The following is a 16,248-nucleotide window of genomic DNA, read 5'->3' on the forward strand; positions in this document are numbered from 1 at the left end:
TTGGAAAAAAGACATACAAAGGCGACTATGTAATGAAAATTACGAAAATGTTATCGCCGAGATGGAACTCGAACTAGCAGCTAGCTCTTAACCTAGGCTCAGCTAGGAAAATATTTTGCCAATTAAACTACCTTGCATATGAAAACACATGAAGAGACAGCCCAATTGACTAGAAGAACCAAGCCTTCGCTTTACTTGGCCGCCAAAGTATTTTATTATAGTGCTATCTCTATGGAAACCCATCCAACAGAAAAGAACACAAACCGCATCGCAAGTATATCTTCACTTTTTGCATTCGGAATGGGTGTCAATGAATTTTTTTAGAGCTCAATTTTCTCAAAAATGGCTGAATTGATTTTAACAAACATTGAAAGCTACTATTGGGTCATTGATCAGGTTTGAAGATATAATAACTGTCATTTTTGATTGTGCATAGGGGGGAACAAAAAAAACAACACTATTGAATGGTTGAACCGATTTTCATAAACTCAGATTCGAACCAAATGTTTTATGCTTCTAAAAAATTTTATTGAATTTCATTTGTATCAAACTTCTGGTTCCGGTACTACAGGGTGATATGCACCAAATATGTGAAAATTATGTCACTTAGTTTACTCGGAGATGGCTGAACCGATTTTCACCATCTTAGATTCAACTGAAAGGCCTTAAGATGTTAGAGGAATATCTTGATTTTCATTCGGATCCAGCCACTGGTTCCGGAGGTGGAGTGTTTAGTGTAAAAATGTTGTTTCAAAAATATTTTTTTCTTAAGTTACCAATTCTTTAAATTGGCTAGTGAAGTTGTAATAACGCAGATCATGACAGTCTGTAACCAAATGCAGAATTGATAGTCCCATAAATGATTGGCTTTTTCTTCACAATTCAAACCGTCATAGAGAATCGTATAGAAATTTGTAGTAATATGTTTTCAGTTTTTCGGTTTCAAAAGTACCGACAATAGTAATCACGTCACTTTCTCACATATGATTGAATAGATTTTCATTAACTGAAATTCGAATTTAGTACATGCAAAAGAAATCTTCAACACTCTTTTCTAAACTCGGGGATAATATATGAACTGTAATGTATAGCAGAAAATTAATAATATAAGAAAGGCGTCATGGCATTCGGAACCGGAAGTCGAATCCAGTTGACATTCAGGAACTCTACCTGGGACCAGAAAACCGTTCATCTGAATATAAGTTTATAAAAATCACTTCTGTCATCTCGAAAAAAGTGAGTCAAATTATTTCTACTGTTTTGTTGCATATCATTCTGTAATTCCGGAACCGGAGGTCGGATTCAAATAAAATTCAGGAACTTCTTTTGGGACCATAAGACTTTAGATTTAAATCTAATTGATTGGGCCTCGGTTGAAAAGTCGGTTTTCACAGTGATTGTATAGCATCTTTATATGAGAAAAGCAACAATGTATTGATGAACAAAATTATATATCCGTTCAAAGAATCTCAAGAAATTTGGTACAAAAACAGAGAATTTCTATTATTGGGAAAATTTTGCCCAACAGAATCAAAACAATACTTTCAAATTATATGACAAGTATTTTTTCATTATTTTAGTTGGAAATTTATTATGAACAAAATTTATAAAAGAACTGAAACTTGGATTTCACTGACACTATTGAAAATTCTGTTAAATATACCTAAACTCTAAAAATATTTATATTTTTGTATTGCACAAAAGATCTAAACAATTTTTATGCACAAGCCAAACGCAATTGATAACTATTAAAATTCTGATTTTGTTTTAAGTTTGCCGTAGAATCTCAAAAATTGGTAGAAGATCGGAAATTTTAAAATTTCCGAGTTAAATTGCTGGATCCACAATTTAGAAAGACAAAAACATTTGTGGCTTAACCTTATACTTTAGAGTTATGATGTCTTCGAAACAAATGTTCAGTGAAAGATAAGTCATATTTTGATGTACATGGTATTAGGGTGGCTCTTATTATAAAGGTGATCAAAAGATTATCTTGCGGATGTGTTGAGATAGAGGACTACATCCTTCGGCAAAATTGTAGAAAAACTTATATCGATTAGCTTTGCTGAAGACACCATTGTGGTATCTCCAACGATTTTAGTGTTACAGCTATTGTTAAAGAGCATCTTAGGGTGTTCCTAAAAATCAGATATTTTACTGTAGAATTTTTATTTTTCACTTTTCGTATTAGGTATTTTTGAACATTGTTAAAACCAATTTTTAATGACTGTCTAAATTCAGGTGCATATTCGAGAAGATGAAGTTTACTCACGTTAGTTGTTACTCTATTTGATAATGTTATTACAGAGATTATCTGACTTAAAAAGCAAACGTTTGAATACCTCCTCCAGATACACTAAACGATTGAATTTTCCTATACTTGTGATTTGATTAATTTCGGCTCGATTTTTTTTTAAATCGACTCTCTGGAACTTTTATTTTAATATTTCCGAAATCGAGCGTAGAGATCTGGTGTTATGTTATTTGACATAAAAAATAAATTTCCGATTTCGGTGAATTTTTTTCAAAAAATTTTTTTTATTACACTTGATCTTATCGTTTCAGCCAATTTTAAGATTTTTGGAATAGAAAAAAGTACTCACCCACCTACCGCTTTACGCAATTAAAGATGATCCCAAAATATTGGCAGTGAAGGGTTTCATTAAGTAAAAAGCATTCAAACGGAGAGGTTGTTTTTCGAAACGATGACAACTGTAAGCTGCAGATAGATAACCTGTTGGTGCTAATCGCAAAGGCTGCTGCAAAGCCAATATTCGGAGCGATTCCAGTTTCAGAAGTATCTGGAATAGTGGAAAATACTTCACTGAGAAAGATGGCCTAACCGATCTGAGAACGGTTTCATTCTGTAGGTTATACTAGTTCTATGCACTAGCTTTCATGTTTTTCAAAAATCATACAAAATTGTTTGAATCATTCCTTTTATATATGAGAATAAAAGAGATATGAGAAAGGCATCATTACACCACTAGGTAGATAAAACAGGTTTTACCTAATTTCGTGAGATGTTTTGTGCTCAATTCGTAATCCTTCTTTCTCTGAATTGTAAAACAAGTATATGAAGATTTTCGAGTGGAATTTACTAATAGAAAAGTCGTTTCGTAATTTTCGTATTCTGTATATTCCGAAATAATTCTAAGTTTGTGAAATATAAGTTTGAATATTCTGTCGATTATAATTGATGTCCTTAGTATAGCCGAAAATTTTAGATATATGATTTTGTTCTTTATTGTTTGTAAAACAAAGATCAAGCAATGTATTATTTTTAAATTATAGTTGGTTTTTTTGTTATGTCATGTCAATTCTTATATTTTTACGTTCTATTTCTTATTGTATGAAACCATGGAAATTATTAAAAAATTTCACAAAACCTATTTTATTAGAAAAATTCAAATTCTCTATGAAGTAGATGAAATCAACATGGATGGCAATTTTAAAATTTTGAAATTTCCGATCTTCTACCGTTTTTTTTGAGATTCTACGGAAAACCTAAAACAAAATCAGAATTTTATCAATTGCGTTTGGGTTGTGCATAAAAATTGTTTAAATCTTTTGTCCAATACAGAAATGTAATTATTTTTAGAGTTTAGGTATGTTTACCAAAATTTTTAAGATTGTCATTGAAATCCAGGTTTCTGTTTTTTTTTGAAAACTTTGTTCAAAATAAATTTCCAACTAAAATAATCAAAATATATATGTTATCTGATTTAAAAGTTTTGTTTAGAGTTTGTTTGGCACAATTATCCCAATAATAGAAATTCTCTGAATTTGTAACAAATTTTTTAAACGGATATATAATTTTATTCATCAATACATTGTTTCTGCTAAAGATTCCAATATTTTGGAGTAGAAAACTGTACATGTCATCGCTTTAATTTTTGAGATATAAAGAATCATGTGAAAAAACAACTCGTATACATCTATAAAATCATTGATTTTTTAAGGTTTTCCTTTGACAGTGCAAGAATAGTAGTTGGACAAAAATTGAAGCTGATATCACTAGCAATCGAATGATGTGTAAAAATATATAGATCAGATACAATCATTGTAAAAAATCTCACCTTTTCTGAGGTCATCTATCTACAGTTTTCATTATAACTTTGGGTAGACAACCCTATTTTTAGTTTTTTTCAGTGCATTTTAAAAGATATTTTTATTCAGGCCTATTTGCTTACAAGCTTTACGTGGCCGATTGAGCCGATGTTTTTAATATATTTTTTTTTTGAGTTTGATCTCGTTGTCACCCTTTTTCTAGGGGAAGAGGAGGTTCAATTTCCCTCCAGGAAGGATTGAGGGGCACTTCGTTCGTGGTTCGTCTCGTCATCCATTACCGCATCGATTGAATTGTTGTCGATTTCCGTCTTCTTTTCGTTGCTAGTTGCTGTAGATGCACCTTGTTGTACATTGATTGCAGTTGCTGGTTGGTTGGAGAGTAAGTTGTTAACTGTAGCTGGTGTACTTTGTTCTATAAGGAATGATGATGGATTCGTTGAAGGGTGGCTTCATTGTTGTTGGTGGCTGTCACAGGTGTAATGGGGTTGCTTGGGGTTGGTGTGAAGAAAGCACCGTTGTCCTTTGGTGTAGTTGTCTCCTTGTCCAGTTTATCACATGGCTTACCGTAGTGGACAGCTTTTTGGCAATATTGGCATGTGGCCATCTGATTGTCATAGGTAACAAGTGATTTGCACGGAATTATTGTTTCCTGACCGAAAGTCACATAAGAAGGTATAGGCCTCCTCAAGCGCATGCGTAACAAACGTACGCCATTTAGAATACCGGAGAAAAAGTTCTTCCACTTTTCTTTTTCGATAGAGAGAATCTCTCAGTATTGGGACATAGTTTTGCGAATATAAGGATCGATGACGCTTGAGGGAAGATCATGTACACGTACTTCTATAGCACAATCTTCCATATATACTGGAATGTTGTACTTAATGTTCTCGTGTTCCGCCGAGTGCACATTGTTATTGTCTTTTGCGAAATGAATTGCATCCAACTCTTTATAAAACAGGATGTAAACAACATTATTTGTCTTATTGCATTGAAGTTAATGCACACGTTTAATGTCAAGATGCAATTGCTCCTTAAGCAAACCTTCAAGATCTCGTATCGAAGGTCGAACTTTGCACTGCCTGAAGTCAACAACAATTGAATTCATTCGTGTCGGCGGTAGCTTTTGTTCGTTTGGTTCACTCATTTCGAGGTCGTTCTATTGTTCACTACACAATACTGTACTTGGTTTCTTTCGTCCCGAACGTAAGCGGTTTTGTTTTATCGACTGACTTGGATGAGCTGTGAAAGCGAACTGATTTGTGGAAGTAGTACCTTTCCAATGGGAAACAAATTTCGAAAATCGGTTGACTAACAACAAAGTTATGACTCGGTAAAGTGTTCAATATTTTCTATGCGACGCTTATGCCAAAGGAAAGAAAATAGGAAAGCAGATAGGGCATATTGGGCGCGTGAAAAAAACCTGGAACGGGAAAAATCAAATTTTCATTGGTTTTCCGTTACCAATCGTCTGCTACAAAGTTTTTGAATCAATCTACGAACTTCACAAAATTCGAGGGTGTAAAATTTATTGAGATTCGTTAAAAAACAGCTGAGCTATGACAGCTCGAAGTTACTGTTCCAACTTTTTTTGAGGCTTGGTACTTGGAGTGTTAAAACAGGTTGTTTAGTTCATTTTAACATTGACGAAATTGAACAATTCCATATTGTGTGAAACATTTTTTTTCTCGCCATTTATCAGATTGCTCTCTAACATAAGCAGTAACTTCAATGCATTTTTTAGATTAAGTTTGCAGCTTCCGAGTAGTGTATCCGAGTGAAAATGTTCATTTCTGTGCTCTTTTTGCTTCTCCTATATCTCCTATAGCTATTTGTTTTTCCTTGTAACAGATATAAAATAATGACTTTTTTATTCCAAGATACTATTATGGTAAAACAATGATTTTGAGTCGCATAGTTACCATTAGTTTTTTCCTTGAGATACCCAATCAGGATAAATATTGACATGGAAAACAGGAATCAAAATTATTAACTCAGATCATCGGATAATAATCTCATCAAGCGTCATTCATCCATTGAAGTTTCACTTGAATTATGCCTTTAGTAACACCATCTGAATAATGGTGCAGCTATTAGTATACGAAGTACGGTCCAGTACTCGGCATGCACAATCTGGCCAAGGGTAGCATAAATGCTTCCAAGATCAGATATGCTTCTTGATGTCCGTGCGATAGGCGGCGTACATCGGCGTCGGCCGTCTAACTGGTAGTACCATTTTTCGTTGGTTCACACATTCTAGTGACTTCAGTGCAGATGAGTGCTAGGAAAATAAACCTTCCGCCTGCTAACTGGGTCGAGAGAACAACACTTCATCATTAAAAAAACAGAACATAGGAAAAAACGCAGCTCAAAGCACTTTCGCTTCCCATCTTGGCTCTACAGCTTCTGTTTGCCGTCTGAGCCAATCCTGACGATGTGCTATCATCCGGACTTGTAACACGGTTGACAGGACGTCCGATGACAGCGGCATGTGACCTTTTCTCTGCCTTGAAAGGAAAAAAACCCAACTACAGTGCACAGTGCACAATAGGCCGAAGGAAAGTAAGCGGTTCGAAAGTAGTTATTCAGGTCGAATAGGAAAATCCAAGTCCGAAGAATCGGCTGCCGTGGAAATTGAGTAGTTATGAAAATTCTTGAAATGGTCTGCGGAATGACTTCAGCGCATTCGGTTCGTTCGGTTTGCAGGTGAGAAGTTTGTTTTGCATAAGCTACTTTGCTGACAGTAAGCTAATTATGTTTTCATTTTTTTTCTTCAATTTCCAACTACGGCTCTTTTTACGGAAGTGACTTTTGAAACTGTCTTATACGAATAAAAAAATCAAACTGCCGGGCGTTGGGTGTACGTCTGATAATCAAATCTCAACCTTGAAATTTCCAAAATAAAGCTAACCAGATTCAGAACTGAACTCGAGCTAGGATAGATAAAAGCAACTAAAATTAACAAGTACAGGCATACAAATCATTTGCTTCCGTCAACACATTCTGTTTATTTATTCAAATAGGCTTCCTACCTCGGGAAGAACAGTTTGTTAAACCGTACTGCAACGCTTTTGTTGGGTGGTTCTTATAGTCATAATTGACTATTGAAAGCTTTGGATTTAAAACCGGAAAATAAATTTTTACTGACTTATTGTTAGATTTCGAATAAATAGGTGTCATTTTACTTACTGAAACTAAGCAGTAATAAACGTAAGTAAGTCGAAAGTAAGTCTCTGCATAAACACGCAATCTGAATGAGCATCGAAACTTTCTCCATCCTACCATTTAATATTTTATAGTCGTTGAAAAAATGAGAGAATCAGATTATTTTTTATTCATATTTGATTTGAGTGTGGAACAGCAATATGCTGTTTGCATTGGAAACAATAGAAATGTTAAGCCTCCTTCCACTGTTGTGAACAACTGAGATTCATGTAGCTACAACGCCTCACCTTAATCGGACACGTTGGCACTAACGAATACGACTTGCCGTTGACATTTGAGATCCCTCGACAAACCGAGCTGCGGGGGTGTGGACAAAGTGGTCCAGAGTACAATTACCTATCTCGGTCCCGTACATACTGGCAGGCAGTCCAAAAGTACTTTACGTTCGGTTGTTTGTCCCTCTGATTACAAAGTATTTAGCATATTTTTGTTTACGGCCAGCCACTCGACTGAATCGGGAATCCACCGGTCGGTTATGGGACAGGTAGTCGAGTTTCCAGTGCACCTAAAACTGGCAATGACATTCGGTTGGGTATGTTTGTGTGTGTGACCATACGTGCTTGTTTGCTGGATAAGTGCTTGGCCGATGGGAGAGAATGGGAAGCGTATGCCCGATCACGTTTCATAAGTACTTAAGAACAATGAATAGATTCGCCTTTTTGGACTGTGCATAAATTAACCCCAACGCAACAATGAATCTGGATACGACAATCGCTGGTTAACGACGCCGTGCTCGTGGGGGGTCGTTTCTAAACGTTTGATATGGCATTCATAGTTCTACTGTCGTTTATCAAGTAAATTAAGTTTTAAGCAACTATTGAGCAATTTTAGAAATTTACAGCAAAAAAGATTAGTATAACAAACTTGCTGCTTCGTATCCCAAGTAGCAAATGTAACTTATTGAAATTTCAAGAGGTTCTACAATTGTTTTAGAATTGTTTTTTATGTTAGATATGTTCAAACGATTTTTGAATATATCAAAACCAATCAAATCACCAAACTGCCCACGTTGCACTAGTAGTTATAGAAGCTCTGCCAAAATTCTCACATCGTCATGTAAAAACAAAGTAACAAAAACAATTGTTCAACTTATCAGAAATTTTCCAAATGACTGTCATAATTGTGTTAGACTCAATATATGCCGAAATGACTGCATATCTCTTATGAAGAAAACAATAGTTGAATTATGCTCTCCGCAAGGCAAAAAACTGATAAGCTGAATCGAAAACCTCGCAGTAAAAACCGCATTGTCTTGACTGCCTCATGAAATTTTAGGTCAGTGTGTGCAGTTTTCTTCATTTTTAGAAAAAACAATTCGAAACTTGCAAATAAGTTGTACCAGGTTTATCTGCTTGAAATGAACGTAAAACTTGCCGACATGAGAGTATTATCATAAAAGTGTCAGAAATACATTATTACATACGCAATGAAAACAAAAATCAAATCAGATAATTGGTATTCGGTTTTCATCTCGCGAAAAAATGAACAGACCTGACATCACTTTTTCAAAGATATTGAACGAAAAGTTAAGTTCATCATAGTTTCTCTCATAGTTATATATTACCGCTTGAGCAACTTGTTTTTGCAACTAAAGCACATGGGCTCACCAAAATAATACCTACAGTGCGTATCATAAATGTCGGGTTCGCTAAGATGAATGACTAAACTGTATTGTTGTTTAAGTCAACTAATTTGTTAAAAATAAAAACCAAAAGTTCTCTTTTCAATACTCACATGTTTATAATTCCATTTATTTAGGTAAAATAAATCATTACGTTGAGTGAACCATTTTTTTTAAAACACTGTTATCATCGATGCCATATTGAAAAATATTGAAGAAAAATTCATTTCAAGATTTTTCAGATTAATTGAAACATCAATATGATTGAAATCGTCTGAAAAGGTGTATGAATGTTTGATAACTTTCTTGTACATATTTTAAACACTCTCCCGATCATATTCATTGAAAAGAATAGATTGTTATTTTCATAGAAATTGATGTGCAATCATTAAAACACGTACATTCAAAGGAGCTTGAAAATTTCAGGCGTACGAACCCATGTTTCACCATGAAAATGCAGTTCGTTGTCGATTTTCTATTTACTAAAACATAAAAGATCAATTCTGCAATATGTAGTATTACCATTTATTTATGTGCAGAATATTTTTAAAGTTCAATGTTTGTGTTACGGGCAGTTGTATTGAAAATCAAATGTGAAACTTATTCATTAGAAATTATGTTTGCTATGTTTTTGTAAACATCAATTCAATTCTTGTTTACATTACGTAGTAGTTTCACAATTGTGTTTTCGCTGATTTAATTGCTGCATTTGTACTGAGATCGATGCATGAGTTTTAGTATCAGTTGCACAATAATTGTGAATAAATGTTCGTGATAACGGCAGAACTTAAAGATATGTTGCACAACACAGAAAAATTGCCCTTTTTCCATAACACAATAGTTACTACAATAGTAATATGAACCAATTTATTAAATTGCACAATCCTTAGAAAAATACAGGACAGTAACTTAACGTGATACTCGGGATGGATGGAAAGGCTAATTCAACTAAAGACTGGTTTTGAAAGTGGCGACGGTATTGTTACATGACAATTTCTTCGAATCGTTTTAACTCGGAAATTGTTATAGGTAGAAAAATGGCGTCGAAAAAGAAGTAGTAGTAGTAAAATGTATCTTTATTTTCTGTTTTTGGTTTACGAAGATGATTTACATGACGATTGGTACAACTTGTCGTTTTTCAGCTCTGGTTCGTGTGATGTTTCTCTTTTATCTGCTTATTTATTTTTTTTCTTTATAATTTGGTTTACATTTTCTACCTTGAAGGTATGTGATTTCTGAATTTAATTAATTGTATAACCTACCTACTTAAAAACTATCTTAACCTAATGTATTACCAATTCTCGTATGGTGGGCTGTTCAGAGGCTTCGCATCGGTCCTTGAACCGTCGCATGTTGTTTTGAAATCTCTCCGCCAAAGTTTGCATTCCGGCTAGACGATGGATCTCAGTTGTTCTTTTTCGTGAAGGGCTGTTCAAAATAATTCGGAGGAATTTACTCTGAACACGTTGAAGTTTTAGGTGATGAGTTTTTGCGCAACTCTCCCAAATTTGCATTCCGTAATCAACCACGGGAAGGATAATTTGTTTGTAGACAGCAAGGTTGTTCCTCAGGGATAAGGTCGACTTACGGTTTATTAGTGGATTCAATAATTTTAGTAGGATGTTACATTTATTGACCGTTTTGTCAACCTGTTGCCTAAAGATCATCTTGCTGTCCAGAATCAAGCCTAGGTAGTAGACTACTTCATTGGGCCATTCCACCGCTGTGTCGTTTAGGGTGATTTTACAGTCCTCAGCCGGAACAAGTCTCTGGGATTTTGAATGTGGGAAAATAATGGTCTGTGTCTTCGATGCATTTATACAGATCTTTCAGCTAGTAAAATAATCAGCCAGAACATTCAGGTCTTGTTAGAGTTTTGATGTTAGCGATTTTATGACCCGACCACTGTGGACGACTGCAGTATCATCGGCGAACAGAGACAGAGTTCCGTTTTTTGGGAGTGGGAGTATGTCCGAGGTGAAATGGTTGAATAAAAGTGGACCAAGTATACTTCCCTGTGGAACACAAGCAGAAATTTCTTGTTCATCGGACATTGCTCCGTTAATGAAGACTCTGAATGTTCTCTCTGACAAGTAACTTTTTATTATCTTGACTAGGAAGCTAGGAAGATTGTATATGCAGAGTTTATATATCAGACCATCATGCCAAACGTTATAGAAGGCCTTTTCTACGTCGAGTAGAGCCATAGCAGATGTTTTGGACAAGGATTTGTTCCTTTTGAGGATGTTGGTGACGCGGGTCAGTTGGTGAATCGTCCTTGTCGAAAACCAAATTGTTCATTGAGTAGGATGTTATGTTGCACGGTAGATGCAAGCAGACGTAGATAGATAGCCCTTTCAAAAAGCTTTGATAACCCCGAGAGAAGGCTGATGGGACGATAACTTTTAGGAGAAGAAGGATCTTTCCCAGGTTTCTTTATGGGTATGACCTTGGCTGACTTCCACAACGAGGGGAAGTAGCTAAGTCGAAGACATTGGTTGAAGATCGTCGCAAGATGATTAAAGAACTCGAAGCTCATATGTTTGAGTTCTATGTTTAGGATGTTATCGAAACTTGGGGCCTTCATGTTTTTGAATGTTTTAATGTAGGTCGACAGTTCGTGAGCTGTGATCTCCAGCTCCTCCGAAAAGTCGTTGAGAACAAGTTGGTTGTTCGCATTGTTTCTAACAGCCGCTTCATGCGGGCTGACAATGTTTTGTCCGAGATTGTGGGAGCTTACGAAATGCCGACCTATCTCAGCTGCCTTCTCTACGGGAGTTATTAGACGAACCACTGGGCAGTTGCTGTTGTCTGATGGCAACAACGGTGGAATGGAGGTGAAATTTTTGTCAGTTTCCAGAACGGCTTTGAACAATCTGGGAGGGCGCGAATTTTGGATGAAAAGTTATTGTTCTTGAGATTAATCATTATAGCCTGTATGATTTTTGTCATACGATTGACATCGGTTTTTAACGAAGGCAGCCCAGTACGTTGGTACCGTCTGCGAGTGGTGTTATGAAGGCGGGTGAGATCTTTAGTAAGATTATCGATATTTAGATAGTTACTCACCATACGAGAAGCTAGTACATGTTGTTGACGTGCCTGTGAGATAGCAGCTACAATGGAGTGGAGTTGATGATCGATGTCTGACTGCGTTTCGTTTGCGTGATTATAGTTCATGTTGTTGGCAACACAGTGTGGAAACCGTCCCCAGTTGACCAGATGATAGTTGCGCCGACTGTACTCTGATCGATTGACCGAGGAGCCAACTTCAGCCACCACCGGGTAGTGGTCTGAGCTGAGCTCCTGATAAACAACCGGTTGAGTGATGTTGCTCATGTTGGTGATATAGAGGTCTAATGTTGCATGGATGCCGGAACGATTCAAGCGTGTTGGACCGTCTGGATTCAGGATGATATAATGCCCTTCATCTGCATCGTTGCTCCATATTTCGCCGTTTTGGTTTCGTCGCAAGTTCCCCCAGGATTGGTGTTTCGCATTTAGGTCGCCAGCAATGATGAACTGACCCTGCCGTCGAGTCAATTTGATGATGTCTTGCCGAAGAGAAGTTGATGTTTCATTGCGGGCTGACGCTTGCTCCGGGCAGTATGCAACGATGAAGGTGATGGTGCCGACAGATGTGGTTATTTCCACTCCTACAGCTTCGATGAATTGTAGTTGAAAACTCGGTAGTAGTTGACAGTTGATGTTATTCCTGATCGCAATAGCTACACCTCCCCCTCTGGTGTTCGGTCGATCGCGTCTTTCCAGGCGGAATCCTGGTATGTTGATGTTCACCTCAGGTTTGAGGTGAGTTTCGGTGATGAAAGCAATATCAATCCTTTTCTCCTCAAGAAAGACTCCCAATTCGAAAATTTTGCTCTTGAGTGAGTATGCGTTCCAGTTGACCAGCTTCAATTTAATAGTCATTTTCGATGACAAATAAACCAAGGGTGTAGATCTGTTCGAAACGAGACTCGCAATTGCGCAGACTAGTTACAAGATGTTGAAATTAAACGGTGAGCTGCTCCGGTGTGTAGAGCGGTAAGGTTTCCTCAGGGGGAGAGGATCATTGTTCTGTTGACATTGGAATCCTGGAAGATGTTGGAGCTTTCGGCAGTGGTTGTTGAGGAATTATCGGCAATAGATTAGGGATCGCCAATCGAGGAGTTATCATTGGGTAGTTCTGGTCGTTGATCGCTGGAGGAGGAAGTTTCAGTAGTTTTTCCGTTAAAGCTTGCTGGAGGTCACTCGTCAGCATATCGGATAAACCGCGCTGGACTACCTTCAATGGTTTAGTGGAAGGTATGTCGTGTGTAAAATACTCAAACTTCACTTGCTTAAGATAGTTTTGCACTGCATTGAAATGATGTCTATTTGGAACGACGATCTTGTACTAGTTTGTACACAGTCGAATTGTTGCTTTTACGCCATGGTTAATGAGATTGTTGAGGTTAGTGTAGGCGGAAAACCCTTTACGTAAAAGGGTGGCATTTTCTCCTTATTTTCCATATCTTCACCGTTAGATAAGTTGAAGAATCTGTTTTTTTTTTCCGATAAACGTTTTCTTGCAGCCTCCTCGTCACCGTTGGCTTTCGAATCAGGATCAAGGGGCCGCTTTCCAGCGCCAGTACTGGAATGCCCTTTACCAGAGCCTGGTTTTCCCATTTCTTGGGATGACGACGAACTTGCGAACAGCGCGAGAGTAGAATCCAGAAAAGCTTGCTAGCGAATGAGATTACGTCTTCACTCAGAAAGAGCTAATCACTGAATCGAAAAAGAAGTGGTAGGAAGTCGATGGGAAGTTAAAAAAATTTGGGGAGAGTGTTCGGTTACCGGCACCCTTTTATTTTAGGCTCATGATTTTGGATCTTTCGTGTCTTCAAAAGAATTTCTGTTTTATATAGCTTCTTTTAATATAATCAAAGTTGTAAATACGCGATAGAGAACTCACGCCTCCAAAAAAAAGTAGAAACTGTATTGAAAGAATTCCACGACGCTCCTCTAGGTGGACATGTTGGAAGCAAACGAATGTTGAAGAGAATGAGTCCGCTATTCCATTGGACTGATATATGAAAAGATATTGAAAACTATGTTAAACAATGTAACTCGTGTCAGAAAAATAAAATCAGTCGATCAAATAAAATTCCAATGAAAATTGCTACAACATCGTCTGAACCATTCGAGAAATTGTATATGGACATAGTAGTATTACCTGAGTCAGAATGGGGTAACAGATACGGACTTGTTATGCAAGACGATCTGACTAGATATTTAATTATAGCACCGATGGAAAATCAAGAGAGTGCCACGGTCGCGCAAACTTCCGTAAATAATTATATATGTAAATATGGGACACCCGCCGAATTAGTAACCGATAATGGAATCAACTTTTTTAGTTCTCTTAAGAAGAATGTATGTAGAATTTTAAAAATTTAGAAGATTACTACTAGTGCATATCCACAAGCAAACCTGGTGGAACGATCGAATAAGGAATTGTAAACCTATCTACGACAATACGTAGGTAACGAACCGAAAACATGGGACCAATTACTCCCATTCTTCAGTTTTGAATGTAATACAACTGTAAATTCCTCAACGGGTTATATGCCATTTGAGTTATTATACGGAAAACGGGCGAACATTCCAAACTCCGTTTACAAATACGATAATGATTGACTCTACTATAAGGACTACGTCAATGAAATGCGATCGACATTTAAACGGCTTCATCATCAAGCCCGGGAGAATCTAATTGTGTCTAATCAAAAGCGCAAAGAATTGTATGATAAAAACTCCAACGAATGGCAACCAATGTTTGGAGACTTAGTCTGCTAGTCAAAGCCAATCCCACAGGCGCAGGACAAAAATTACAATCACTTTGGAGAGGACCATATGAAGTAGTCGCTCTCCCTAGCGAGCAAACAACAATTATAAAAAACGGGAATAGATTAGAAATGGTTCACAATAACCGATTGAAAAAGTATACGGATTGAGAAATTTTAGCACCGAATATCAAGATAATTAAGAAATTATCGAAGAAACATTAGAAAAGTAATAAAAAGATTCAAAATGTATACAAGTAATACAAGAAATAAACAAATTGTAATAAGAGTTTCATCGAAAAACTAAATAAAAAGAAATAATATTAAAACCTGTTTTAATCCACCTAATGGTGTAATGATGCCTTTCTCATATCAATCAAAATATCATATATAATACTGTGGTATTCTTCAAAATTATTTTTTTTCGATTCTTAAAAGAATAATCGAAATAGATTTGTTTGACCGACTACTGATAAAAACTATCAATTGGAAAAGATTTGAGGTCCATTTAGAAAACTTTTTACGGTTTTTCGCTCTTTTCAGTGATGGTATAAAATTTTTAACACACTTTACCCTATATTTCCGGATCCGGAAGTCGGATCCTGATGAAATTTAGGAAAAATCGGTCGCGCCATCTATGAGAAAGGTTAAAATACATATTTTCTTTTTTTTGCACATTTTACCCCATAACTCTCGAACCGGAAGTCAGATCGAAATAATATTCAAGAATTTTGTATGGGACCTCAAGACCTTTCATTTGAATCTAAGTTTGTGGAAATCGGTTCAGCCATCTCTGAGAAAAGTTAGTGCACTTATTTTCACAATTTTTTGCACATTTTACCCCATAATTCTGGAACCGGAAGTCGGATCCAAATAATATTCAGGAATTTTGTATGGGACCACAAGACCTTTCATTTGAATCTAAGTTTGTGGAAATCGGTTCAGCCATCTCCGAGAAAAGTTAGTGCAAAAAAACGTTACATACACACATACGCACATACACACACACACATACACACACAGACATTTTGCGTACTCGACGAACTGAGTCGAATGGTATATGACACTCGGCCCTCCGGGTCTCGGTTCAAAAGTCGGTTTTCACAGTGATTGCATAACCTTTCTATATGAGAAAGGCAAAAAGGAGTTAAGTCAGTTAAAAATATAAAGGAAACTGAAATCCTGAGATTAATTGAAATAAGAAAAAATAGAATACAATTATAATAAAAATTAACAATAAACATCATACAATGTTTCGAAATAAGATTTCAACTAAAACTGACTTATGGTGGTGACTTCACCCTGGCTCTCTTGGTCGATGATTTGGATGGTGGCGTGTTTGGTGTTGATTTGACAAGTCTTCCACATTTTTCCTTAGCTGAAGTATCTGCTCTATGAGCAGCTGGATGTTTGGCCAAAACTTGGGCTTGCTTTGTCTCGCCAGTAGCCTGTATATCACTGACAATTTTACACGATTTGTCGAAAAAAATGGGATACCGGTAACCGAAA

General features: G+C 36.5%; 1 protein-coding gene across 2 annotated transcripts in view; it reads right to left on the reverse strand.

The window, feature by feature from the left end:
* LOC131435811 (EGFR adapter protein-like) overlaps positions 1–16,248 on the reverse strand; it is a 150,317-nt gene that overhangs the window by 88,525 nt on the left and 45,544 nt on the right. Inside the window, exon 1 of one of the 2 annotated variants that reach the window (XM_058604025.1) lies at positions 2,604–2,755. The exons of the other annotated variant lie outside the window; for it this stretch is intronic. The gene's annotated coding sequence lies outside the window, so the exon portion shown is untranslated. Of the gene's footprint in view, positions 1–2,603; positions 2,756–16,248 lie in introns of those variants that run through there. 2 annotated transcript variants of the gene reach the window in all.

This window comes from Malaya genurostris, chromosome 3, assembly GCF_030247185.1.
Source record: "Malaya genurostris strain Urasoe2022 chromosome 3, Malgen_1.1, whole genome shotgun sequence".
Lineage (NCBI taxonomy): Eukaryota > Metazoa > Arthropoda > Insecta > Diptera > Culicidae > Malaya > Malaya genurostris.